Source organism: Vulpes lagopus, chromosome 2 (genome assembly GCF_018345385.1).
Source record: "Vulpes lagopus strain Blue_001 chromosome 2, ASM1834538v1, whole genome shotgun sequence".
Taxonomy (NCBI): domain Eukaryota; kingdom Metazoa; phylum Chordata; class Mammalia; order Carnivora; family Canidae; genus Vulpes; species Vulpes lagopus.
In genome coordinates this window covers 27454089-27480479 of record NC_054825.1, presented here as the reverse complement: position 1 = coordinate 27480479, position 26391 = coordinate 27454089, and the positions used below count along the sequence as shown (strand labels likewise).

The 26391-nt window shown below is 47.9% G+C and overlaps 1 long non-coding RNA gene across 2 annotated transcripts in view; it reads right to left on the bottom strand.

Moving 5' to 3' along the window:
* Nucleotides 1–12610: 12610 nt before the first annotated feature.
* LOC121485828 overlaps nucleotides 12611–26391 on the bottom strand; it is a 28742-nt gene continuing 14961 nt past the window's right edge. The window contains exons 2-4 of one of the 2 annotated variants that reach the window (XR_005986373.1): nucleotides 17791–18011; nucleotides 15594–15767; nucleotides 12611–12789 (exon numbers count right to left, since the gene is read on the bottom strand). This is a non-coding gene — a long non-coding RNA (uncharacterized LOC121485828). The remainder of the gene's footprint in view (nucleotides 12790–15593; nucleotides 15768–17790; nucleotides 18012–26391) is intronic. The other variant, XR_005986374.1, reaches the window with a different exon arrangement.

The following is a 26391-nucleotide window of genomic DNA, read 5'->3' as shown; positions in this document are numbered from 1 at the left end:
ATGGCAGCTGGCTTCATCAGAGCAAGTAAGCAAGAGAGTCTGAGAGAGAAAGCAAGATGGAATACATAGTCTTTTCATAACTTAATCTCAGGAGTGACATTCCCTTATTTTTGCCATACTGCATTCATTAGAAGCAAGTCTCTAGGTACAGCCCACCCTCAAGGGAGGGTGATTCTACAAGGGGAGGGAGATTACACAGGAAACAGGGATCACTGGAAACCATCACAGAGACTGCCTACCACACCCGTCACTTGTAAAAGCTCCCAGTACCAGGACTAACTCCTTCCTCCTCCCATCTGTATCCTGACTCTCTCCCAATGACCATGGCCATACAAGGCAAGCATCCTTACAGCCCTGGCTGCCATTTTTTCCATCTCTGATCCTTCCTTCATTTTTGTCTTTGTTTTGTCAATTCCCTTTTCTCTGATTCCTTCTCTTATCTCGATTTCACATCCTCTATTTTTCACATAAAGCCCAGGACACAGGATACCCCTAAAATTGAACCTCTGCTGTCTAGTAGGGGATGCCAGGATTTAAGAGGACTCTTCCCCCATGCCTTTAGCACCTGAGGCAAATGAGGGGTCTTGAGGGTACCCAACTGAGCACCAGAAGACCAAGAGAGTCAGGCTCTCCTGGATCTCCCCACATGCCTCCACAGAGGTCCACAAGAAGGTGCTCTCCATCCTGCACCTGTTCCTACCATCTCCAACCCACCTCCCTGAACACTACTCAGATAAAGATTGACAACTGAAGCAGAACACTGTCATACACAGGAAGGCTTGGGAAGGGCACAGTGCAGTGTGAAGAAGAGTGTGGTCCACATAAGTCCCAGACTCCTTCCAGGAGCTTGGAGCAGGTCAGTCCTCAGACCTGTGGTCAGCCTCGGGTTTTCAGAAGCAGGATGGCCAATACTTCTTCCATGCCCCGCTCACCATCTCTGCCAAGGTGCACACTCCTCCAGGGGGGAACCAGGGACAAGTCATCTCGGTGTCCTCAAGGCCTGGATGAATGAATGGCCAAACAAACAAATGAGCAAATGCTTGAGACGCTTTGATGGAGCTGTATGTGCACATGTGTGAAATGGCATGTGTACAAACATATTCGTTGGAGCATTATCTGTAATCTCAAAGATTGGAAACAAATTCAATGTCCATCGTAGAGGACCAGGACAATACATTATTTATCAGTGTAATAGTATACAGCCTTGAAAGGAATGGGACAACTCTAAATATACAGATGTGGAACAAACTCTAGTTATAGTGTTAGGTGTAAATAACAGGATGCAGAATAGGGCACATACTAGGCTGCCTGCCACATATGCTATGCTGAATATGTGTAGAAAAGCTCAGGAAAGATACCCAAGGGAAATAGAGCTCTGGCTCTCTGGGGAGAGCAACAGGATACCAGAGCTAGAGGGTGGAAGGAAGGCTGACGTGTCACTGTTAGGAACTGTTTGGATTTTGTATTGTATATTATTTAATCAAAACAAATTTTAAGAGCACACATTTGGAGCCAGACTTGGATCACCATCCTGGTTCTGCCAGTCACCAGCTGTGTGATTGTGAGCGAGTTATATTGGTCGTTGAGTATCAGTTTCTTCATCTGTAAAAATAGACTGTGAGGAGTCTGCCCAGTGCTCTGAGAATTGCCACAGGTGTTTCTGTGGTACATTTGGGTGCCCAAGATTTTGCTGACACCACTGCCATTTCTACCACTACACACAGATGACGAATGAGGACAAACCTCTGACCGGAGAGGCCAAAGTCATGTATTAAAACCTCACAAAAGGCAGTACAGTGAGAGATCGACAGTGGGATCCTTGACCCCATTGACCTGAGACCCAGGATCAGAGACCAGTTTAAATGTCCTCTGAGGGGGCATAGGGGGCGGGGGCGCAGTCAGTTCAGCGTCTGACTCTGTTTCATCTCAGGTGATCTCAAGGTCATGAGATCAAGCCCAGTGTCGGGTTCTGTGCTCAGCATGGAGTCAACTTGGGATTCTCTCTCCCTCTGTCCCTCCCTCCCCCTAAAATAAGTAAATAAATCCTTAAAATAAATAAACAAATGTCCTCTTCGGGTTCACCTGCCAGGGTCATTACCTAAGGATTCTCTTCTCTCACTTCAGCAACCGTGGCCAGGATCAACCTTCTCCAGGACCCTGCTTCAACACCAGACAATTATGTCATAAAATTCCTCCCTTGCTTCCTCTCTCCCTGTGTCTCACCAGTGAAAGAATGGTGCAAATACAAAGGAATATAACATGTAGTCAGCTGGGGTTTTGCAAGGGGAAGTGCTTGAGATTTCAAGGTTAGTGGTCTTTGGAGACACTCTCCCTAGCGTGAGTGCCAGCTTGGGGCACTGCATTATTGCAGGCTGCAGTGTCACCCTGGCATCCAAGCTATACATATCGGGGATACTCTTCCATTCACCATTTATTCATCTGACAAAAATTAATTCAGTTCCTTCTCTGGGCCACAATTGTAAAGGAGGGTAAGCTGCCTGAGGAAGTTATGGCCCATTGGTGAAGGTACACATTAGATACACGAATAATAGGAAAGTGCATCAAGTGTCAGAGAGACAGCCAGGCTTTCCAGAAGTACCAACTAGAGGTACAGGACCTGGGGCAGGGGTCAGAGGACTCTTCTGGGAGGAAGCGAGGCTTCAGCTCACACCTGAGGATGGAGGGAGGACAAGCGCTAATGAAGAGAAGTGGTTTTGTGTCAGCTGCTGTGAAGGTGGGCCGGTGGATATAAATGCCTCGTGCAAGACCCAACACACTTGTAAGCACTCCATCAGTTCCAGACAGGACAAGGAAGGAATTTCCCCCATGCCCAGGCCTGAGCTCAGGGCTGCCATCACCCTAACATGCCACAAGGCGGAGCTCATCACCTGTTACAGTGTGTCCCGGCCCCGGCCCTCCGCCTCCAAGTGGCTGGTCTCCCGGCAGAAGCTGGCTATTTCCACCTTACAGAACTGTCACAAAGCGCCCCCCAAACACCCCCAGCCCCTGCTAAGTGTAGTGTGTCCCAGAGCCTCAATGGCTCCTGACAGCCCTGTCCTTGTGTTTCCTCCAAGAGCCCAAGATTTGTTCCTTTGGACTCTTACCACCTCACAATAGCTCTGATTCCTCAAAATAGCCACCACTTATGCTATGCTCTTTTCAGCTTTCCCGGTTCTTCCCACCTGCACAAAAAACCCACTGAGCCCACCTCTCGAGCAGCATGGGTGAGAGTGAGGCTCTGCCCCTGGCACTTCTGGGCCATCTAGACCAGCAGAGCTTCATTTCTCTGCACAGACCCCATTCTCTTTCCAGAGAAAAGGTAACTTCCCACAAGTCTCCCCCCAGAGTTAGAAAGGTACTTGGTTTTGAACAGTCCCCCACCCCACACCCCGATGGCTTCTGGAGAGGGTTGGGTAGCTACATGATCTAGAAACAGATCTATTGTCCAGTCTTCGTTCTGCTGGTAACCTTGGGCAAGTTGTGTCACCTCCATGGTTATCTTCCATGAAATAAGATTTTATTTATTTATTTATTTTAGATTTTATTTATTCATGAGAGACACAGAGAGATGGGGAAGAGACATAGGAGAGGGGGAAGGAGGATTCCTGTGGGGAGCCTGATGCAGGACTCGATCCCAGAACCCCAGGATCACGACCTGAGCCAAAGGCAGGTGCTCAACTACTGGGGCTGCCACGCCACCCAAGCACTCTGAAATAGAAATTTTTTTTTTAAGATTTTATTGATTCATGATAGACATGGGGAGGGGGTGGGCGGGGGCAGAGACACAGGCAGAGGGAGAAGCAGGCTCCATACAGGGAGCCTGATACGGGGCTCGATCCTGGGACTCCAGGATCACGCCCTGGGCCAAAGGCAGGCGCTAAACCGCTAAGCCACCCAGGGATCCCTGAAGTAGAAATTAAAAGAAGAACTAACATTCTACTTTTTGGGATGTTAAGGTTGTTTCAGGGAAAGGGAACAAGCCACTTTAATCCTTTTCTCCCCTCACCCACTGAACATCTTTAAACATACGCTGAAACTGACATACAGGTCATTTCCAAAAAGGAGAGGTGGCCGCTTCCTGACAGATGGCTTCAAGCCAAAGAGGTGAACCTGGGTTCAGGTGGGGGCGGGCAGGAAATCGGCATCTCCCTAACTCTCTCCCAAGAGGGCTCTGGCTGAGGTTAAGCACTGACAAGCAGAGAACCTGACAAGGTCAAGAAAAGGACAGCAGGATTTCCAGGCAGAGGAAGTCCATGGATGGGACTTCACGGGTCAGTTACTGGGGACTGTCTGGCCTCTCTGACGGGCAGGAAGAAAACTTCTACCATCTGTGCCCAGCTCAGTGCCCGGCACTTAGAGAGCCTTCTGGGGTCAAGAGTGACCAGAGCCTTCATCCCTTGGTATTGGTTTGGTCACGGCTCATTACGGCCAGCAGATGATTTAGCTCCTTTTGGAAGATGACAGAGGCCATCCCAAAGGTGCCCCACACAGACTGCAGTTTGCTTCTCAGTGAAACAAGAGTTGGACCACATTGAAGGTTTTGAAACTGTATTTTTCAGTACCCCTCAGAGACAAGGAGGCAGGAGGGGCATGTGGCAAGGTAGACAACAAATGTGCAAAGCCCCCTGTCCTCATTTCACTACAGAAGCTCCAAAAGAACTTGTGTTTTGTTTTGTTTTTGAGAGAGAGAGAGAATGAGAAAATGCACGCATCAGCAGAAAGGGGAAGGGCAGAGGGAGAGTGAGAGAATCCTAAGCAGGCTTCATGCTCAGTGCAGAGTCTGAGATGGGGCTTGATTTCATAACCCTGAGATCAAGACCTGAGCCAAAATCAAGAGCCAGATGCTTAATCGACTGAGCCCCCCAGGCACCGCAATAGATTATGTTTATAAATAAGATGCAAAGAACAATAAAGAAAAATCCATACAACTTGTTTAACAATTAGTTATAAAATGAATACCCCATCATGCAGTCAAGAAATAGAACATTGCCTGTGCCCCAGGATCCACCTGAATGTCCTTCTACTTCCCACCTTAGAGGCACCTGACTTGATTTTAAGGGAGCTGACATGTAGCTTTTACATGTATGTGGCAGGGGGAGGGGAGCGTGTTTTGGCTGGGGTGGGCCTCAGATGCAGAGTCCAATTCACCATATTCCCTGGATCATGCATCAGGATCAGGGGCTCATACAGGGCCTTCTCTTATATTCTTTGATATGCTTATTTTTTTTCCTTCATCTCCATCACTGCTCATATTTGCCCTTTCCCCCAAAGACACTTAACATATTGTATTTGGCTTATGTCCTTGGGTATATATGTATCTTTGAAAAATATATTGTGCTTTATGTATGTATGCATTTGAGATCACTTTCTAGTCCTTACTTTTGTCACGTTATTCATAGAATATCTCAAACCCATTGCTTCTAACTGCTACCTATTTACTCCACAGAATGCATCTATCTATCACATTTACTTGTCCTAGTGATGGATACCTAGGATGCCGCTGATTCCTCTGCTGTAGCCAACAACACTCATATGTCCCCTCATGGAGCCCAGATTGAGTAGCTCTGAGGCATGTGGCCAGGAGGCAATGATGTAAGGCAAGGCAAGCAGGCTTAGGCTTGGCTGGTTTAAATAATTTCAACAGGCTCTTGGGTGTAGGAACTGTCCTTAAATTGCCTGGTCCTGGCCCTGGGTGTGATGGGAGCAAAGAAATAGTAGCTGCTTGGGGCAGGAAGAGCTGGCTAGAAGAGGCATAGGGGTGTGGGCTCTGGACCTGTTAGTTTATATGTGAAAGGTGTTCTCACGGCTGAATCCTCTGCTGTCTCTAGGAATTGGCTGGGCCGCAGAGGCCAGTCTCCCCAGGGTTAGTAAGGCCCCCAGAAACAAAGAATCAGAATAAAAAGACATGCAATGTAACACAATAGGTTTGGTAGAATTTTGCTCTTAAGCCAACAGAGCTGAAAAAATTTTTTAAAAGATGACCTTGTCATTTCAGTTATTTTCCTGATTGTTGGCTCATTTTCTATTTCTTCTTGCTCAAAGTTTGACATTTTACATGTCAATAAATATTCATTTCTTATGGACCTAGTGCTTCTGGAAAGCTAGGTCATGGCTTTTCTGGCACCCTCCAGTCCTCTTTGTGACCTTTACTTCTCTAGCTCCCTTGACAATTGTGTAAAGTCTAATTCCTGTAATAAATCATTGATTCTATGACTTAGTGGTTCTGCTTCCCCAACTGAACTCTAGTAGATAACTTTCCTACAAATTTAATGGAGAAGAATTTTTGTACCAACTCTGGCCTCTCCAGCTCTGGACCTTTCCCTGAGAGAGAAGGACATTTCTCTCTTGTTTAACCACTGTTACTTTGTCATTGTTGTTGTTTTTTTTAAATATTTTATTGTTAAGTAACCTCTACACCCAATGTAGGGCTTGAAATCACAACCCTGAGATCAAAAGTCACACACTCTTCCAACTGAGCCAGCCAGGTGCCCCTAAACCACTGTTACTTTTATCTGACTTCACATTGCTGAGACATCTACTCACTTTGGACCCTACCTATTGTTAGAACTTTTTTTTTTTTTCTATTGTTAGAACTTTACAGGAGAGAAAGCACTTGTATCTTATTTGCCCCTTTTCATTTTTTCAATTTCTTTCTAACAGGAGCTTAACCCATAGCTTATACAAATCCTCCCTCACCTACACTATCCTACTTTTCACCTGGTTGAATCCTACTCATCCTCTCCTTTTTCCTGACTTCTAAGTCTGATTCCCTTATTGTAAGGGCATTCTCCTAATACTCTGGGCTTCCTCTTTGCTAGCACATGCATAATCTAATAAATATTTGTTGCCTGTCTCTTGCATTAGACTAGACCTTGCCTCTTTTATTCCTGCTGTACCCCCAGCACATAATGCAGAGCTGACACATAGCCAATGACTGAACAAATTAGCACTCTCCAGGGGGACTACAGAGAGGAAAAATCTTTTGGTGCATTTTGCTAGGAATGTGCAGCAGCCCTTGGGTGGAACCTGGCTCATCAGACTTTGCTGCCCACTCTCCCTGTCATCCTTTCCAAGACAATCTATTCCAAAGCCTTGAACTACTTTTTAAATGTTAGCTGTTTCACAACCAGTTATTGCCCACAAAGAGGGTATGATATGTGTGTGCCAGACATCAAGACTACTGGACCCCCCCGCCAGCTATGTGTGATATGTAGAACCACTGGTGGGGTGTACCTGGCCCTGGTTATCTTCTCTAAGAGCTGCTAACCAAACCCCCCTGCTGAGGAATGGGCCCAACTGGGTTGCCACTAGTCCATGGGACACTTTACTAAGAATTAGAAAAAGTGCCCCTTTCATAATACATTTTATTGCCATCTGCCAAAATAGAATATGCATATTTACAATGTCTGTAGTGTGAATGGTACCCATTGGAGTTATGCATTACACAGTCAGCATAACCATATGTGGATCTATGTCCTGCCAGCCTCCCTGTCAGCCTTGTCAGCATCATGTTCCTCTGCCTTCATCTGGAGCCAACCTAACTTAAGTTGGCCAATCAGATTGGTTCTCTCAGAAATTTAAAGTTGTGATACAGAGCTCTAGTTTGTCATTATTGAACTGGGGAGAAAATGCAGAATCATGGCTGGGATAGCCATTTCCTGCCATGTGTCAGTTAGAATCCCTGACTGCAAGCAACAGAAACCAACCAAAATAGCTAACTTAGCTTAAACAAGATGGGATGTGTTGGAAAGAGTCTGGGAAAGCCAGAGAACCCAAATGCCAGGCAGGAGGAACAACAGGAATAGTCTCTCACCAGAGCAATCTGGCCAGTGCCCCACTGCCTAGAGGATGAAGGGACAGGGATGGTGGGACATGGATGGTGGTGGGCACTGACATGGATAAGGGACTTCTGTCCATTTCCTCCTTCCTGTCTCTCCATTAGGAGAGTCTTCAGTCCTTCAGTCTCCATCAGTCTTCAGGTGAGAGCATCTGATCAGCCATGCAGTGATAGTGAGAGTTGGGGTGCTCTGATAGGGAGGGGACACCCAAATGGAGGCATCCCAATTGAGTCAGGGCCAGCAGTGTAGGCAGTGAAAGAATTCACTTAAGGCAGAACAAAGGAGCTAGAAGTTTATTGAATGTACTGCAAGGAAGAGAGGGCAGGACAACAAAGGAGAGACTTTGCCAGGAGGCAGTGGTGGTGGGGCCATAGTTATAGGGCAGAATGGGGAAGTATGGGAACTTATGCAATTTTCCCTTTTTAGCAATCCAGGGAAATGTGTCTGATTATAACTGGTCAGTTAGAACCTGTGGTTATTTCGAGGTGGGTCTTTTATTTATTATTTTTAAAAGATTTCATTTATTTATTTGACAGAGAGGCAGGGGATGGGCATAAGCAGGGGGAACAGCAAGCAGAAGGAGAAGCAGGCTCCCTGCTCTCTGGGACCATAACCTGAGCCGAAGGCTGACACCCAACCAACTGAGCCACCCAGGTGCCCCCGAGGTGGGTCCTTTAATGAGCCAGTCTGCATTTGGTTTGGTGGTTGCTGTGGACCCTTTTGCCTTAATTAAGTTTCCATTGCTCAAGCCTCTTACCTAAAAGTGGCCTCTCCAGGCTCCATCCCTCTCTTGTTGTTCTCTTTTGTTATTTATTTAAAGATTGTATTTATTCATGAGAGACACAGAGAGAGAGGCAGAGACATAGGCAAAGGGAGAAGCAGGCTACCCGTGGGGAACCTAATGAGGGACTGGATCCCAGGACCCTGGGATCATGCCCTGAGCCAAAGGCAGATGCTCAACCACTGAGCCACTCAGCCATCCCAATAAAGTTATTTAGACCACATTAAACAAGGCCACATTTCTTTCTTTCTCATCTTCCCATATAGGATCCTGTGGTGGCTCCTCTTGTGTTGCACTGTTGCTCTGCAAGTCAAGCATCACTCTCACTAGTTCCACCACTCCTGCTCACTCTCAGGACCAGACGTGCCTTCTTCACCATTCTCCTGGCTTTCTGTCATTTCTTCAAAGCATCTCCTCTATCTCTGGTGGAATGCTTTTTCATATTACCTTTCTTCAGTTTTGTTACCTGCTCGCTCTTCCTCAGGAGCAATGCTGCTCTCTGATCCAGTTCAACTTGCTCTGCTGCCTCTTTCTCCTTCTCCCTGCCTTTTGCAAGTCGGTTCCTCTGCCCATGCAATTTCAACTGCAATTTTCTCTTGATCCACTTCTACCTTTGAACCACACAACCTTTCAAGTTCATTGTTAAATGAGTCTGTGCTTTCCAGGAACTTCTTTTCCCAATGTTGCTCCTCTATTTGAAGAAGTTCAGTTTCTAGTTTTCACTGATAAATAAGAATTGAACTTGTTGCTTGAGGTCCTGCATTCTAGCTGTTATGACAACTGACCAAACATCTGGTACCACACTTTCACTAGGTATCACAGTGATGGTTTCTCTTGAAAGAAGTGGCTGTATGCTTCACTGAAGAGCCACCATTGAAAGATAATTTAGGGGCAGCCCCCCCGAGTGGCTCAGCAGTTTAATGCCACCTTCAGCCCAGGGCGTGATCCTCAAGTCCTGGGATCAAGTCCCACATTAGGCTCCCTGCATGGAGCCTGATTCTCCCTCTGCCTGTGTCTCTGCCTCTCTCTCTCTCTCTGTGTCTTACATGAATAAATAAATAAAATCCTTAAAAAAAAAGATAATTTAGGAGAAAACCAAGTTGACCTAGGGTATGGTTTTATATATAATGCCAAAGGCACTATCCATGAAAAAAATAATTGATAAGCTAGACTTCATTATAGCTAAAAACTTCTGTGCTGGAGCACCTGGTGATTCAGTTGGTTAAGTGTCTGACTCTTTGTTTTGGCTCAGATCATGATCTTATGCATTGTGGGATTGAGACCCAAGTCCGGCTCTATACTCAGCAGAGTCTGCTTGGGATCCTGTCTCTCCCTCTGCCCACCCTGCCCCCCACCCTCTTGTGCTCTTTGTCTCAAATGGATACATAAATCTTAAAACAAACAAAAAAACATTCTACTGTACAAGACACTGCCAAGTGAATGAGAAGACAAGCCACAGACTAGGAGAAAATATGTACAAAAAACAGGGGATCCCTGGGTGGCGCAGCGGTTTGGCGCCTGCCTTTGGCCCAGGGTGTGATCCTGAAGACCTGGGATCGAATCCCACGTCGGGCTCCCAGTGCATGGAGCCTGCTTCTCCCTCTGCCTATGTCTCTGCCTCTCTCTCTCTGTGTGACAATCATAAATAAATAAAAATTAAAACAAAAACAAAAAATAGATCTGATAAAGTCCTGCTATCTAAAATATACAAAAAACTCTTCAAACTCAGCAATAAGAAAATGAACAATCCAATTTAAAAACTGGGCAAAAGACCTGAAAAGACTTCACCAAAAAGATATGCAGAGGGCAGCGCAGGTGGCTCAGTGGTTTAGCACCGCCTTCAGCCCAGGGCGTGATCTTGAAGATCCAGAATGGAGTCCCACATCAGTCTCCCTGCATGGAGCTTCTCCCTCTGCCTATGTCCTCTCTCTCTCTCTCTCTCTCATGAATAAATAAAATCTTTTTTAAAAAAGGATATGCAGATGGAAAATAAACACGTGAAAAGATGCTCCACACCCTATGTCATTAGGGAATTGCAAATTAAAACAATGAGATACCTCTGCACAGAATAGCCAAAATCCAGACCACTGACAAGACCAAATGCTGACTGACAAGGATGTGGAGCAACAGCAACTCTCTTCCACTACCGGTGGGAATGCAAAGTGGTATGACCACTTGAAGATAATTGGGCACTTTCTCCCAAAATTAAACATACTCTTACCATATGATCCAGCAATTGCGGTCCTTGGTATTTACCCAAATGTGTTGAAAATCTATGTCCACATAAAAACCTGTGCAGACTGTCTATAGAAGACTTCAAAAAAAATTTTTATTATCAATGCATAGCTGACCCACAATATTATACCAGTTTCAGGTGTATAGTAGTGATTCAACATTTATATACATTACGAAATGCTCACCACAATGTATCTAGCTGCCCGCCTGTCCTCTGGTCTTCAAGATATGAGGCCAATGCAGTTCTAGCCCTAATGCTCCCTCTTCTACTCACTGGGCTCCCCCTCAACTGGTTTTCCTTCTCCCCCTAGTGTGATCTGGGTGGGGTGCGAGTTTCTGCAGAGCAGGGGTAGAGGTGGGGACCCTTTGAGCAGAGTGGCCACTTGGGCAGCCCCACAACCCAGGCTGGCACCGGCTGGTGCACTAACTTCTGATTCTCTCCCCACTCCACCCAGTCTTGCTGTCTTACTTTTCAGCCTAAATTCCACCCCCTACCTTTAGGAACTGTCATCATGTTTAATCCCGCCTGGGTGAGCCCCCCTCCACTTCCTGAAATGGAAGGTATTCCATTACCCGGTCAAGTGTGCTTTAAGTAGCTGAAGGGAAATGTGACAGAAAGTCTTGTCAGTTGGACTAGACTTGCCAAAACTTGGTGTAATGTAGGGACGCAGCCACTGTGCCTCCTAAGGAAACCTGAGCAGAGCTGAGGCCGGGCGAGTCAGGATGTTCAAGGTAAGAGGCCGGAAATGGCGTGGGGGAGGGGCAGACAAAGCTCAGGCCGCTCGGAAAGGAGGATGGGGCAGGAACTTCCTGACAGCATTGGGGGTGGGTGGGTGGGGCCCGCCTGTTGCTGGGAGGGGTTGAGGGAGGGAGGGTGGGGAGAATGGGGTCAGGGGGTGGGGGGAAGACAGGATTTCCCCTAACAGGTATTTCAACCCGAGGCCAGAGGCACCTGAAACCCCGAGCAAAGGCCTGCTCTCCAGAGAAGGGAAGTTGGTGCTTCTTGGTGGAGGGGGCCTTAGCCTTGGGGCAGCCGGAGGGCCCAGGGCTGGCCAACAGGAATATCCTAAAGGATGGGCTAAGTCCAAAGACTGCAGTTTAGCACACACCAGAAATGGGCCCAGCCAGACTCCGAGGCTTTGTGAAGTCCTCTTTCAGGGCTCCTCCTTCCTGATTCCTTTGTTCAATCTGGACACTCCCAACCTCCATTCCCTCTGCCTTTCTGCACCAGGTGGTCAAGGCTTGCCAGGCTTCCTTCCCCGGTGTCTTCCTCCGCGTCTCCTCCCTGCCATCCCCCACCCCTCACACGGTGGAAGTCGGCCTTCCTCCAGCCCTCTCCGGGAGCCCAGGACTCGCCCACAGTGCCAGCCTCGCCCAGACCAGCTCCAGCTGGAACATGGTCTTTCCCGTCCCAGCAGGCTAAGGCACCTGAGGCTTTAATTATGAGCCACTTCAAAGTCTTTCTGGAAGCAGGTGAGAGATAAAGTGTAAACAAGTGAGTGAGTGAGTCATCCTGGCCCTCCCAGCCTCACAGGACAGGAATATCCTTCCTGCTCCTCTTACCCACCAGCTTCTCAAGTAACCAATCACACTGGTTCTGGCCTCAGGCAGACACTACCCTGAGGCTGCGGCCCTTTAAAGCTCTGCTGCTCACCACACCAACACCATCTTTCTCTTCAGCACCCTCCACCACCACCATCGACTGAGCACTAACCCACCTGGGCAAAGCACTTTCCGTGTATTAGTCCATTTTATTCTCACAACAGCGTCATGAGGCAGATACTATTCTGTGCCTCTCACAGGTGACAAAAACCAGGCCTACCTAGAGAGCTTCAGTGATTTACCCAAAGTTACACAGGTAAATAGTGGATTCAGGTTCCAATTTCAGCAGTCCTACTCGAGTCAGTGCTTAACCATTGACACACAGAGGAGGACCTGGCAAAGAAACGGAATCAAATCATAAGAAACCTGTCAGACATCCCAGCTCTTCCAAAAGGTCAATATTATGAAAGGTGAAAGAAATTGAGAAGAACTTCCAGATGAAAAACCACAATACATAATTCTGGATTGGAACCGGATCTGAGAAAAAAAATTCCTACAGAAGACAGCATGGGACAAAGGGCAAAATTAGAACAAGGACCACATATTAGATGATAGTGTGAACCAATGACATTTCCTTAATTTGGTAGTTGTCCTAAGGATAGGTAAGAAGATGTACTTAAGAGGGATGCCTGGGTGGCTCAGCGGTTGAGCCTCTGCCTTCAGCTCAGGGCTCCTGTCGTGATCCCGGGAGTTTCAGGATCAAGTGGAGTTTCCGGATCAAGTGCCACGTGGAGCTCTCCACAGGGAGCCTGCTTTTCCCTCTGCCTATGTCTCTGACTTCTCTCTGTGTCTCTCATGAGTAACTAAATAAAATCTTTTAAAAAAAAGTTCTTAAGAGATATGTGCTGAAGTATTTAGGGGCAAAGTGTTATGACATCTGAAACTTACCGTCAAATAGTTCAGAAAAAAAAGAATACTAAAATGATTTACATTTGTGTGTGTGTAAGAGAGAGAGACATTACAGCACATGTAGTACAATATTAGTGAATCTTGGTAAAGGGCATTTGGGAGTTTATTATATACTATTCTTTGAACTTCTCTGTAGGTTTAATATTTTCAAAATAAAACCATTGCTAAAAGGAAGTTACTGAATTAACACAGCCTGGCACTAATTTAGATTCTGAGAGATGCAATTCCATGCTTTTGTAGGACAGTGCAAAGGCAGCACAACTCCAGGCTGCCAGTGAGACCCAGTGTCAAAGTCCTTACCCATCATCTGGCTTCACTGAGGTCCCCAATCTTCTGCTTTTTCATCCACTCTCAGAATCTTCCTGGCCAGAGACAAGAGGTGGGGAATAGGAAATCATGGCCAAGGTGTGGGGAAGACTCTCCGTCCCTCACCCCCACGGATTGTATCTTTTGTAAGTCTGGACAGATTTGTCCACATGTATTAAGTGGTTTGTGTTGAGGGATTTGCAAAGAGAAAAGGTACTGATTGAGAAGCAGGAATGCTCTTCTGGCTCCCTCTGGGCCTCCGAGCATCAGGAAAGTGCTCCGGAGACCCGCTGAGGCTTCACTCAGCCCTGGGGAAGCCAGCCTGAGTGTCAACACTCTGGCAGAGAGAAGTGCTAAAGTGCATATTTGAAGATGTCTGAGCAGACTTGTTTGAGAGACAACTGGAGTTGTGAAGTAATCCTGATGTCTCCCCATGTCTCAGTTTTAAAGTTTGCCTGCAGGCCTCTGACCTCTAATGTCTTTCTATATTGTTAGCATTTGACAGAACTTTGCTTAAGACTTGGGGATGACAGAAGTCAACACAGGAGGGTTTTTAATTTTTTTTTAAGATTTTATTTATTTATTCATGAGAGACACAGAGAGAGAAGCAGGCTCCCACAGGGAGCCTAATGTGGGACTTGATCCTAGGACCCTGGGATCACACCCTGAGCCAAAGGCAGATGCTCAACCACTGAGCCACCCAGGTGCCCCTGGATCCAGTTGTTTCTGAAGCCCTTTCCATTCTGATCATAACAGTTATGTGAACTAATCAATTCTTGCTTTTCCTCTGAGACCACTTTGAGTTGGACTTCTGCCCTTAAAAAAAAGCAGGGGTGATCAATATACTGTGTAAGACTCCTTGTCTCCCTAAGCCAAGCAGAATCAATCCCTCTCATTCTGTCACTCTCCTCCCCCTTTCTGCCTGTCTCTCATATTTAAACTAGATGCAGAGATTACAGTCCAGTAGCTAGAACCGAAAGGTTGGGGGATCCAGGACTAGGGTAACCATTGGTTGGTATTTCTTCATGGAAACAAAAAAAGAAAACTGGTCTGTTGAGATAAATAGGGGCAAAGAAAGAATTAGATGGGCAGATTGAGAGAGACATGATTTTTTTTTCTCATTCCTAAGCTCCAGTGTGTTTTCCCACACTTCCTTTCCGTGATATTCTCTAAAACCCTACAATATCCCCTGTCTTAGAGTTTTTTGGGGTATAAGTGACAGAAACCCACCCAGGATAACTTAGACAAAAAGGCAATTATTCTAAAAATAAGTGTCCCTTGGTATTCCCAGGTGGCTCAGTGGTTAAGTGCCTGCCTTTGGCCCGGGGCGTGATCCTGGAGTTTCAGGATCAAGTCCCACATCAGGCTCCCTGCATGGAGCCTGCCTCTCTCTCTGCCTGTGTCTCTGCCTCTCTCTCTTTCTCTCTCTGTCTCTCATAAATAAATAAAAATCTTTAAAAAAATAAAATAAATAAAAATAAAAATAGGTGTCCCCTGGAACCTTAGGGCAAGTGGCACACCTGGGCCCCAGGAGGGCCTAGAAGCCAGTCAGCCCTTCTCTCTGAGCACCATGGTCTCAAGCATCTTACTTGAAACCAACTTCCTTCAGTTCATGTACGTGAGGCTGAATCTGGCTGCTCTCTGTAGCCCCAGAGTGTCTATGTTCCAGTGGCCATAGCAATGTTCTACTCACTGTCTAGCTCTGTCCAAATCAGAATAGCTCTGGGCCCAGTCTGGGTCAGTATTCACCCCTGGTCCAATCAGCCATGTCTGATTGTACTCCAGCTTCTGCAGCCCACCTCTGGGGAAGGGTCAAAGAGGAGTCCTCTATGACCATATTCTATCAGGCTGCTTTGGGTAGGTTTCCATTCATTGCCATTAAATAGGACTGACTAACACAATTGCCAATAGCCTTAGGGTACCTGTTTGCCCCTTACTTCTCCTTATTGGAAGGTGTATGACTCAAGGGTATGTCCAGCTGGATCAAAAGGTAAGTTCTTCCCAAATGAGAGCAGGGAACATTCTTCCATAGTGGTTCTCCCATGAATTCTTGCTGGTGACAGCCGACTGCCCCTCCCTTTCCACACCAGTGAGACCTGAGGGAGAAGGGGTGACATATTACCCTGCCATTCTGTGCAGGGTGGCAAAGAATCCTACGTGATATTCCATAGGCAGACTCCTACTTGGCATGTACACCATAAGTTGCCCTTTCAGTAAGGACAAATACCAATATTTCACTATCTCTGGACAATCCCAGAACCATACAGAGTTAGCTCTGAATGGAAAATTCTGGAAGTTGAAGATGATTCTCAATTTCACAAGGGGAAGTAGGTAGTGGGGCTGCAGGGGCTAAGGCAGGTCAGCAGGAGTCTTGGGCACCTCTTCCCACTCCTGTACTTAGGACTCTAATCAATTCCACCCAGAGGCCAGAGTTTCCTTTACCGCATACTCAGTCTGCTGGGAGGAGCCCCTGTAGTATGTCTTTTTTTTTTTTAAGATTTATTTATTATTTATTTATGATAGACATAGGGAGGGAGAGAGAGAGAGAGAGAGAGAGAGAGGCAGAGACACGGGAGGAGGGAGAAGCAGGCTCCATGCCGGAGCCCGACGTGGGACTCGATCCCGGGACTCCAGGATCTCGCCCTGGGCCAAAGGCAGGCACTAAACCGCTGAGCCACCCAGGGATCCCCTGTAGTATGTCTTTAGCTTCTCTTTTTTTCGTGATCACTTGGCAGCATCTGGGGGAGCGGGGGATGGAGGCTGCTTCACAGAGCACAGGCACATCGAAGGCCCACCGTGGGGAGGACAGCAGAACGTTTCCTATTCAGTGTTACTATTCCGCACTGAAAATATCACTGGCTTGTGTTAAAGCAGAAGCATTAGAACTACTGCCTAAAATGACTGAGAGGGATGATTCAGAATTTAGAGTAAGATATAAAGAAATGCAAACACTCAGGCATGTCTGGATACCTCCCTGACCATTTTCTACCTACCTTCCTGACCATTTTTTTTTCCCTGACCACTTTCTAATCTAATTTTCTCCTTCCACCTGAGTCGAATACACTTTCCAAAATCATCCGGAGCGTATCTTGGCTTGTTCAAGGCCCAACCTCCTGTTTGCCTCCAGGCCCTGGTGGGCAGCTTCCATTTAGCTTTCAGGCTTCTTGCTGGCAGGAGACACATGACTACATCAGTGCTTCTTTTGGCAGAAGATGTGTTACAACAACACACCTTGCCTGTAACAAAAGCATGGAGCAACAACCTAAATGGCATAGGGAGGAAGCACCGGAGAGCTGGGCGGGGGCGATGTTGTGGCCCAAACATATTATTAACTACTAAAACAATGGCAAGCCACCAGCAGGGGAACTATAGAGACCTGGGGAAAGGAGAAAGGGAAGTTTAGGTGGGGCAGGCCCTTGGCCAGGTGACCAAGTTTAACATCATCAGTGAGTAGTCCCTGTTGATTACGTGTCCCCCTGTGTGATGTGATGAAAAGGGCACTTCACCTCTGTGGTCTTCTTCCCCAAACCCACGACCCCAGTCTAGCCATGAGAAAACTGCCAGACAAGCCAAATTGAGAGAAGTTCTACAAAATACCTCACCAGTATTCCTCCAAACTGTTATGGGCATAAGACAAACAAAGTCTGAGAAATTGTCACAGATCATCAGACAGTAAGACATGATGACTAAATGCAGTGTGGGGTCCGGGATGGAATCCTGGAACAGAAAAAGGAGGCTGGGTAGTGGAAACTCCGGTGAAATTGAATGAAACTGGGTGGAACACACTCCCCTAATGTGAGAGATTAACAAGAGGGGTCACTGGATGAGGCCTCTGTAGGAACTCTCTGCCCTACCTCTGCCACTGTTCTGTAAATTTAAAACTATTCTTAAGTTAAAATCTTATTTAAAAAAAAAAAAAAAAGGTAATGCAGGGATGGAGGGGTGGGTAGGAGGTGACTTTCCAGTCAAAGGGGAGGGGAGTTTTGGAAGAGAGAAGTCCTGGGTAATCTGAAGTAGAAGCAAAGAGGCTGCAGCTCTCAACGGAGACAGGCATCCCTGCCCCAGCATCCCTGGGGAAGTAGCTTCCTATAAACAAGGTTAGCCAGTGTTTTTCCTTACCTGTAGCTGGCAGAGAGAGATCCAAAGCTGAACTGCCCCAATTCCAATATGCACGTTAATCACTTTGTGAAATCTTGTTACAATGCAGATTCTGATTCAGCAAGTCTGGGTGGGGCCTGAGTTTCTGCCTTTTAACTGGCTCCCAGGTGATGCCGAGGCTGTGGGTCCCAGGACCACACTCACGGAGTTGTAAGGAGTTGAAGAGTCCAACGCCACCTCACCTGGGAGGAGGGGAAGAGATGCTGAAAGGGAAGCTGTGACTCTCCAGACACAATCTGCAACCTGGCCACCTTGAGGAGGAGGGCAAGCTGGCCGCGGTGGCCCATGGCCCAGTGAGAAGAGCAGAGTGTGGGCTCTGCAGCCTCGGGAAGCAGGTTCCATTCCTGCACACGGCCAGATAGGGCAAGTGTGTCAGCCCCCCAGCTTCATGTCATCATTGGCACCATGGGCATCCTAACCAATGCCTATGCCTTGAGGTTGTTCTGAGGACTGAATGAGGTGGTCATGTGTGAGGCTCCTAGCACATGAGGTACAACCACTTGTGGAAGTAACTGCCAAATGAGCCTCAAATGACTAACATGCATGACATCTCTCTGGTTTTTATTAACATGGCCAACCCTTGTGAAGCCATTTTGCTTTACTTATTCAATCATTCAGTAAACAGATACACATTGAAAACCCATCATGGGCTTCCCAAGAATCAGTTGTCTGAAGTCTCTTGCCTCATAGAATCAAGATTTGCAAACAGCTGGAGTGGAAAAGAAGCACAAAGCCAGCCTAGCTCTTACTCCCCACTTGCCAAGGCCCAGCCCTGCTGAGTCTTTCTTGGTCCTCTGTGCTTCTCACATTCTGGCCTCCTTCTCTGGCTGGGGTCCACAGAACAGAGAAAACTGGGCCAGTGGGCAGCCCATCTTCCTCCAGAACCTCCTAGGGGTAAAGGCGTGGCTCCCCCAGCACCCCTTCTCCCTGGATTGTTCTCCCCTTTCTCTGGTTTTAGGGCTCTGGCCCCAGGCTCAGCTACATCCTGGCAGCTGTCTTCCAAGGGGCAGGGGCTACAGAATTCCTGCTCATCTTCAAACTTACACAAACATTTATATGGTCACAGGAGCTTCTGAATCAAATCAAGGTGGTTTCCCTATAGCAGACACAAGGAAAAAGAGAAGGAAACTCTTTTTTTTTTCTTAAAGATTTTATTTATGTATTCATGACAGACACACAGAGAGAAGCAGAGACATAGGCAGAGGGAGAAGAGGCTCCCTGTGGGGAGGCTGATGTAGGACTTGAACCCAGGACCCCGGGATCATGCTCTGAGCTGAAGGCAGATGCTCAACCACTGAGCAACCCAGGCATCCCAAGAAGAGAATTGATTCTATGAACTTCTGTTGGGTCACAGACCCTTTAGGAATCTGATAAAAGCACCCAATGTCATCACCCACTCAGAAAAATACATAAGCACACACCCACACAGTTGTGTCACCACTTGCTAGGGATATTGGGCATTGGGTTAGAACTCTCAGGTCAGAGGCTCCTATAAGCTTAGGCATACCAGCAGAACATAGCCAGACAACAGGTGAGATGGTGGGGATGATGGAGGTCCCTAATTTTCAGTGTCATCACATTGTCCCTCTGCCTTCAAGTTCCCAACTGCATCAGTAGCCACCTACAGCTGCCCTTGGCACTCTCCCCCAGGTCAGAGTGCAGACTCATCCAGCTGGAGCATCCCTGTCAGCTGCTTCTCCTGGGATCTTCAGAAATCTCAATGCATCGGGCCTGGTGACATAAAAACCCAGGACACATCTCTCTGGTCTGTGGCTGATTCCCCTCTCACTGCCCAGGACTCTCCCAGCACCACCCGCAGCATACCCTCAGTCTTCTTCTTGGGCTCAGGCTAGCACACAAAATAAGGTACCCTTTCTCCCAGCACAGAAGGACCACTGACCTTTACTCAGAACCCAGAGGGAATGACAGGAAATAAACAAGATCCAAGGGCATAAAAATGGTCCACGTATCCACAGCATCTCCCTGGCCCCGGATCTTGGCCACAACCTGGCAGCCCCAGTCCTGGTTTCTCCCCTCCCATCAACTTGTCACTATTTCAGTGACCTCCCTTCTTAAGTGATCCCTCTTTGCTTTTTTCTTCCTCCTCAGGCTCACCCTCCCTCCTCCCTCTGTCTCTGTCTTCCTTACTGTATGTGAGTAAGATGTGGCTGCCCCTAGAAAGAGACAAGGAACTGCTAGTTTTCTACCAGGGTCTGCTGTCTCTTTCTTTAGCCTGCCTGTGTTTTAGCTGGCACATGAACACACAGCTGAAGATTTTACTTCTCAGCTTCCTTTGCAGCCTAGGTGAGGCTATGCTACTAAATCATGATTGATGGCCATGAAGAGATCAGAGGTATGCCACTTCTAGGCCGTGACCTTAAAAGGAATGTATAAATGCTCCTCTTGCCCTTTCTTTCCTTTTTTTTTTTTTTCTTAAAGATTTTATGTATTTAATTTGAGAGAGAGCACAAGCCGGGGTATGGGGTGGGGAGGAAAGGCAGAGGGAGAGGGAGAAGCAGTTTCCCTGCTAAGCACAGAGCCTTGTGTGGGGCTTGATCCCAGGACCGGGAGATCATAACCTGAGCAGAAGGCAGACATTTAATCCACTGAGCCACCCAGATGCCCCATTGCCCTTTCCTTATTCCCACTGACTGGGAAGCAGATATGATGGAAGGAGCCAGAGGAGCCAGTTTGACCCCACTGATGGGAGCCACCATGGGCTCAAACAGCAGGCACTCAACAAACACATTTTTGGAGGGACTTAACTCATTTAATCTTCATGACAATCCTGAGGTAGGGTTACCTTGCCATGTCTATTGTCATTCGGACTTTACAGATGAGGAATCTGAGATACAGAGAGGTTGAGTAACTTCTGTAAGGTCACGAAGGGCAGGATTTGAGCTCAGGAAACCTGGGTTGAGTCTGCTCTTCAGTATCACAGCATACAGAAGACAGGTTGGTACACTATACTGCTGTGTAATGAACAATAGACATCTATTCCATTTAGCCTCTGTATTTGGGGGCCCCTTTGTTACAGCAGCTTAGATATCCCTTAATATACCCTCTGTGCCACCCCAGAAGTGACCATAGATCTCCACCTTGCCTAAGTCCCAAATATGAGCCCCTCGAAGGGCAGTAGCCAAGGAGGCAGACTCTGGGAGTAGCTCTCTAAGGGCCAAAGGCTCCTAATTGAATCCCTCCTATTCACTGCAGGCTGTGCATAATGAAAAGTCCCCATCCCTAGCTCCTAGGCATCCATGCATGCTCACCAACCCTCCCTTTCCTCCAACATGTACACACACACCATACCCCGAGGACACAGCCCCTCAACCTTCTCCAAAGGGTAGTGTCATGTCTGTTTTTATTATTTATTTATTTATTTATTTATTTATTTATTTTTATTTATTTATTTAAGATTTTTAAAATTTGAGGGCAGCCCCCGTGGCACAGCGGTTTAGCACTGCCTGCAGCCTGTGGTGTGATCCTGGAGACCCAGGATCCAGTCCCGCATCAGGCTCCCTGCATGGAGCCTGCTTCTCCCTCTGCCCGTGTCTCTGCCTCTCTCTCTCTCTCTCTCTCTCTCTCTCTCTCTCTCTGCCTCTATGAGTAAATAAATAAAAAAATCTTATAAAAAATGATTTTTAAAATTTGAGACAGAGACAGAGATAGCAAGAAAGAACATGAGCAAGGAGGAGAGGGAGAAACAGGCTCTCTGTGAACAGGGAGCCCAATGCGGGACTTGATCCCAGGACTGTGGGATCATGACCTGAAGGCAGATGCTTAATGGACCGAGCCACCCAGGTGCCCCTGTGCCTGTTATTTAAATCAAGTAACATTTAGGGGGCACCTGGGTTGTTCATCCGGTTGAGTATCTGACTCTTGGTTTCTGCTCAGGTCATGATGTTGGGGTCCTGGGATGGAGCCCTCCTTCAGGCTCTGTGCTCAGTGCCGAGAGCCTGCTTGTCTCTCTCCCTCTCTTGCCCTTCCTTGTGTGCAAGTGCTCTCTCTCTCAAATAAATAAAATCTTTAAACTAAAATCACGTAACATTGTAACAGTTTTGCAGTTTACAGTTTACAGGATAGCACCGCAGAACATTGGCATAGAAAGATATCCAAGATCTCTCATTAAATGAAAAAAAAAAGTAAATTTCAGAACAGGATGCATGTTCTGCGCTTATTCCCACACACACGTGCACATACCTGTGAAGACACAAGCTCCTCTCTGGATGTAGTGGCTATTCAGGACTGCTCTGGAGCAAAGCAGTTCTCAGTGTCACCCTATTTTACAGATGAAGAAACTGGGGCTTCAAAAGTCCAGGATGGGGATGCCTGGATGCTCAGCAGTTGAGCATCTGCCTTCGGCCCGGGGCATAATCCTGGAGTCCCGGGATCGAGTCCCATGTCGGGTTCCTTGCATGGAGCCTGCTTCTCCCTCTGCCTGTGTCTCTGCCTGCCTCTCTCTGTGTCTCTCATGAATAAATAAATAAAATCTTAAAAAAAAAAAGTCCAGGATGTTGGCCCAGACTATGAGGCTAGCATGAGTGAGACCCCTCACTCTCCAGCCTCAGACCTCAAAGCCCTGCTCTTCCCATTCGACCTGCCTCCTGTCATACTAAGTCAATGACATTCTAGGTTACTGTCACCCTAGTCTGCCTAGCTCACTACTCCCTACCCCAACCTCAACCTTGGCCTTAGGAGACACCAGAGACAGGAAGTCTCTGGAGGAGCTTTTCTGGTATGGCCTCACTGCCTGCTTATCATTAATAATACTGGATATTCTAGGGCAGTGGGTCTCAGGGATAAAGGAATCCTCATTACCTGGAAACCATGATGGAAATGTGCCAGTCAGGTCCTTTCCTTTTAAAACTCCTGAATCTGGCTCAGTCTGTGTTTTCTTTAAATAAGAATCCCCCAGGGGGGTGAATATGATAGCCAGTTTGTGTTAATATTGAAACCAGTAGATAAACCCAATCCTTTATGGGAAGGGTACGGGAGTGGCTGCCCAGAGAGATCAGTTCTATTTCTTTGGTGGGAGAGGTGGGCTGGGGAGAAACAGTGGGAGCAGTTTCAGAGAAATCCCAAAGGAGGGGCTTGTCTCCCCTGGCCTGGGAGACTTTTCCTGGACTAATTAACACCTTACACCTGGCACTGAAGTTCTTGAATAATAACCATCATGTGTGCTGAAATGTGCCTTTTACAAAGCTCCTTTAGGGGACATTAGGCTCATATGGTCCTCAGTGCAAACTCTGAAGCAGAGATTACTGTTCCCAACTCACAGATGAGGAAACTCAGTGGGATGAAGTGACCTGCCCAAGTCCCATAGTTAGGGAGCTACAGGCTTGAACCTGGGGTGGCTGCTTCCTACTGACATGCTTGATTTCTCACCTGGCAGCCCTTCTAGGGCGAGTGAATGGATAGGAAGGGAAGAGGTTTTGCACTGCTCACAGATTAGTGCCCTTAAGAATCTGGGAAAGAGGGGCAACTGGGTTGCTTGGGTGGTTAAGCATCCCACTCTTGATTTCAGCTCAGGTCATGATCTCAGGGTTGCTCAGCAGAGTTGGGTTGAGACTCCCTCTCCACCCAGCTTGTGCACATGCTTGCTCTCCCTCTCTCTCAAATAAATAAATCTTAAAACAGCAACAACAACAAAAAAACTCCACCAAGAATCTGGAAAAGAGATAAAGAGGGAGCATACTCCTACATCAAAGAGAAGATTTGCAGGCCCTACTTCCAGGGATTCCAGTGGCTCTGGAGTAGGGTCCTGAAATACATTTTCTCAAGCTTGGATTAGTGTAGAGCCAGGCATATCGGCCTCTCCTCCCCTGCTACCTCCTCTTCCTAGACCTGTGTGGAGGAGAAGGGGACACAGAGTACCGTGGCTGTGAGTGCAGTGACTCCAAAGATGTCCACACTTGAAAGAGGTAGAAGCACTACCCCCTCATGGGAAACTACTGAAGGCCTCGAGAGAGAGAAAAAGGAAAAGAATGGAAAAGATCAGAATCCCTTTCACGCCTTTCCCCATCTAAGGCTTGGATTTAAGGATTCTCATTTTCTTGGGCTAGAGTAAGTGGAAATTCCCAGTACTGTAGCTTCCTTTGATCAGAGTCTAGATGGGAGTCCTGTTTTTTAGACAATTTTTGGACATGGCTGGTGGACAGGAGGGAGCCTGGATTAGAACTCTGGGAGGCCTAGACACATTTCAGAGCATCACCTCAAAGGAAAGTTTGTCACCAGGGCAGCCTGGGTGGCTCAGAGGTTTAGCGCCACCTTTGGCCCAGGGTGTGATCCTGGGGACCAGGGATCGAGTCCTGCTTTGGGCTCCCTGCATGGAGCCTGCTTCTCCCTCTGTCTGTGTCTCTGCCTCTGTGTGTGTGTGTGTGTCTCATGAATAAATACATAAAATCTTAAAAAAAAAAAAAAGGTTGTCACCAGATCTCAGGGGAATCTTCAAAGCCCTGTATCTGTCCTGTCACATACGCAGGCACACATTGCCCTCCCTTTCTCTTCTCTATGGACAATCACAAAAATCAAGGTTAAAGACGCAGAGTGACCTTCAGAGACCACCTGGTCCCACACCTGCCTGGGTTCCTGCCCACTCTGATCCTTGCTTCTCCTTGTTGTCTAGGGCTGGAAAATGCTCTGCATGGGAGATCTCAGGAGAGGGTCTCTGTGCCATAGTGTGGCTGTGGTCAGGAGGCTCAGTGTCAACAGCCTGGGTCAGTGTGAGGGAATATTTGGTGTGTGGGGGAATCAGGCTGTGGCAGGCATTGTGAGTGCCCTTATGGGGGTTCTGTGCCAGGGAGTAGCTGGCTATCACCCAGACATGGTTGGCATTCTCCTCACCTGACCTTTCCATCTGTAGAGCGCTAACAAGGTAATACAGGTCCTCCTGTCAAGCTTAAAAATCATAACATAGAGGAAGAAACTTATAACTTTCCAGGCACCGTATCAGCTGAGGGACAGCTGACCCAGCAGAAGAATGGGAAGAGGTCAGATAAGCATAGAATGGTAGGGGTGAAACTCAGCAGGACTGAGTCCTTTCTTCCTTGTGTAGACCCATGAGGACCAGAGAAACCTCTTCTGCCCATCTTGGAAAGGGATATCCTTCCTGAAGGTAGAGGGATGGCTAAGATGACCGCTAGCAGATCAGACTGGGATCAGAGAAGCAGACCCTGCTTCTGGTCTGACTTCTGCAGCCCTCTGGCACGGCAGCCTGCAGCAGTACCCAACTATGGACACCAGAGGGAGCTCTTGTCTAACCTTTCCCGCGCAGAGGCGCTTGCAAGAACGTCAACTTGTGCGACCCGGGAGCGTTCTGATCATTTGTTTCTAATGTGCAGGTGGCTGCAGAGAGGAGGGCCGGGCTTGGGTAGGAATAGGAATGACTAAGGGCTCATAATTTTCCCTTTAGGCGCTCACCCAAAAGAGGGAGTGTCCTCTTGCAGTGCCCCAAGGAGGACCCTTTCTCCCCACCCCCAGCAGAGACATGAGGCGGCCCCTTTCTCAGCCCTACCGCATACCCAATTCCTTGAGAGAGCGTGGTCCCGAGCATCTGCGGGTTTCCAGGGAAGACACCCAGCCATCGTGGTGTCGCCTGCTCTTCCTTGCCCTGGCCTTCTCCGAATGGCTAAGTACCAGGAAGTGGAAGTGAAGCGTGCTCACGGAAGGGCTTGTGGTGTGAGAGTGGGACTGCGTCGGTAAAGGCGTTGGGGTTCCAGGATGGGTAGGAGGGGAAGAGGGGGCTGGAGGGCGCATGCTGCTGTTGCGCATCTCCACAAATGCCGCTAGGTGGCGCTCGAAGCCTGCATCAGAGAAACGCAGGCTTTTGGAAAAGTGGCTCAGGTGGAGGGGGCTGGCTCAGGTGGAGGCCCCTTGAGGGCTGCAGGAAGGAGCAAGCTGCCGTCCAAGGACCCTCCTCACTGGAACTGAGGGACAGCTCGGGTACTTGGAGGCCTATGGAGCAGCCACGGTTCCCAGGAGTCCTGGAAGGGGTGAGGAGAAGACGGGGCATAAGGCGCTGCTCGGGTTGGCTGAGACAGAGGAAGGATCCCCTAGACCTTCCCCAGGACCTGGAAAAGGGTGGAAGATACTCGATCTTTTCGTCTATTGTAGGTCCACCTGCCTCTCTGGATTTGGGTTCTGTTTTGAGGTCACTGGGAGAAGAACCTCAATTTGACCCAGGAATAAAAAATCCAAGAGCATGCTCATGACTGTCCATCTGTTTGTGTTTTCCACCAGGATCTGTGGATCTGTGTATTACCTCCTGCTCTGGGCTTTCCAGACTCCACCCTGGGAAGCAGGTGGAGTGGGCTGTAATCTCTGAACCTTTGCTCTTTCTTCCATACTCTCTGCTGACAGTGGGGAGTTGGCCCAAAGCTTTGAGAAATGGCCCCCAGAGCCCAGAAGGGAAGGGTGCTCTAAAGGCATCTGACCCAGACCCATTCCCCAGTCAGAATTTGCCTCTCAGGGACACCCCCGGGGCCATGGGGTCATTCATCCTTCTCTGCGTGATGCCTTCCCTGAACTGATCCATCGTGTCCCGGTTTGGCTTCTTCCCACCAG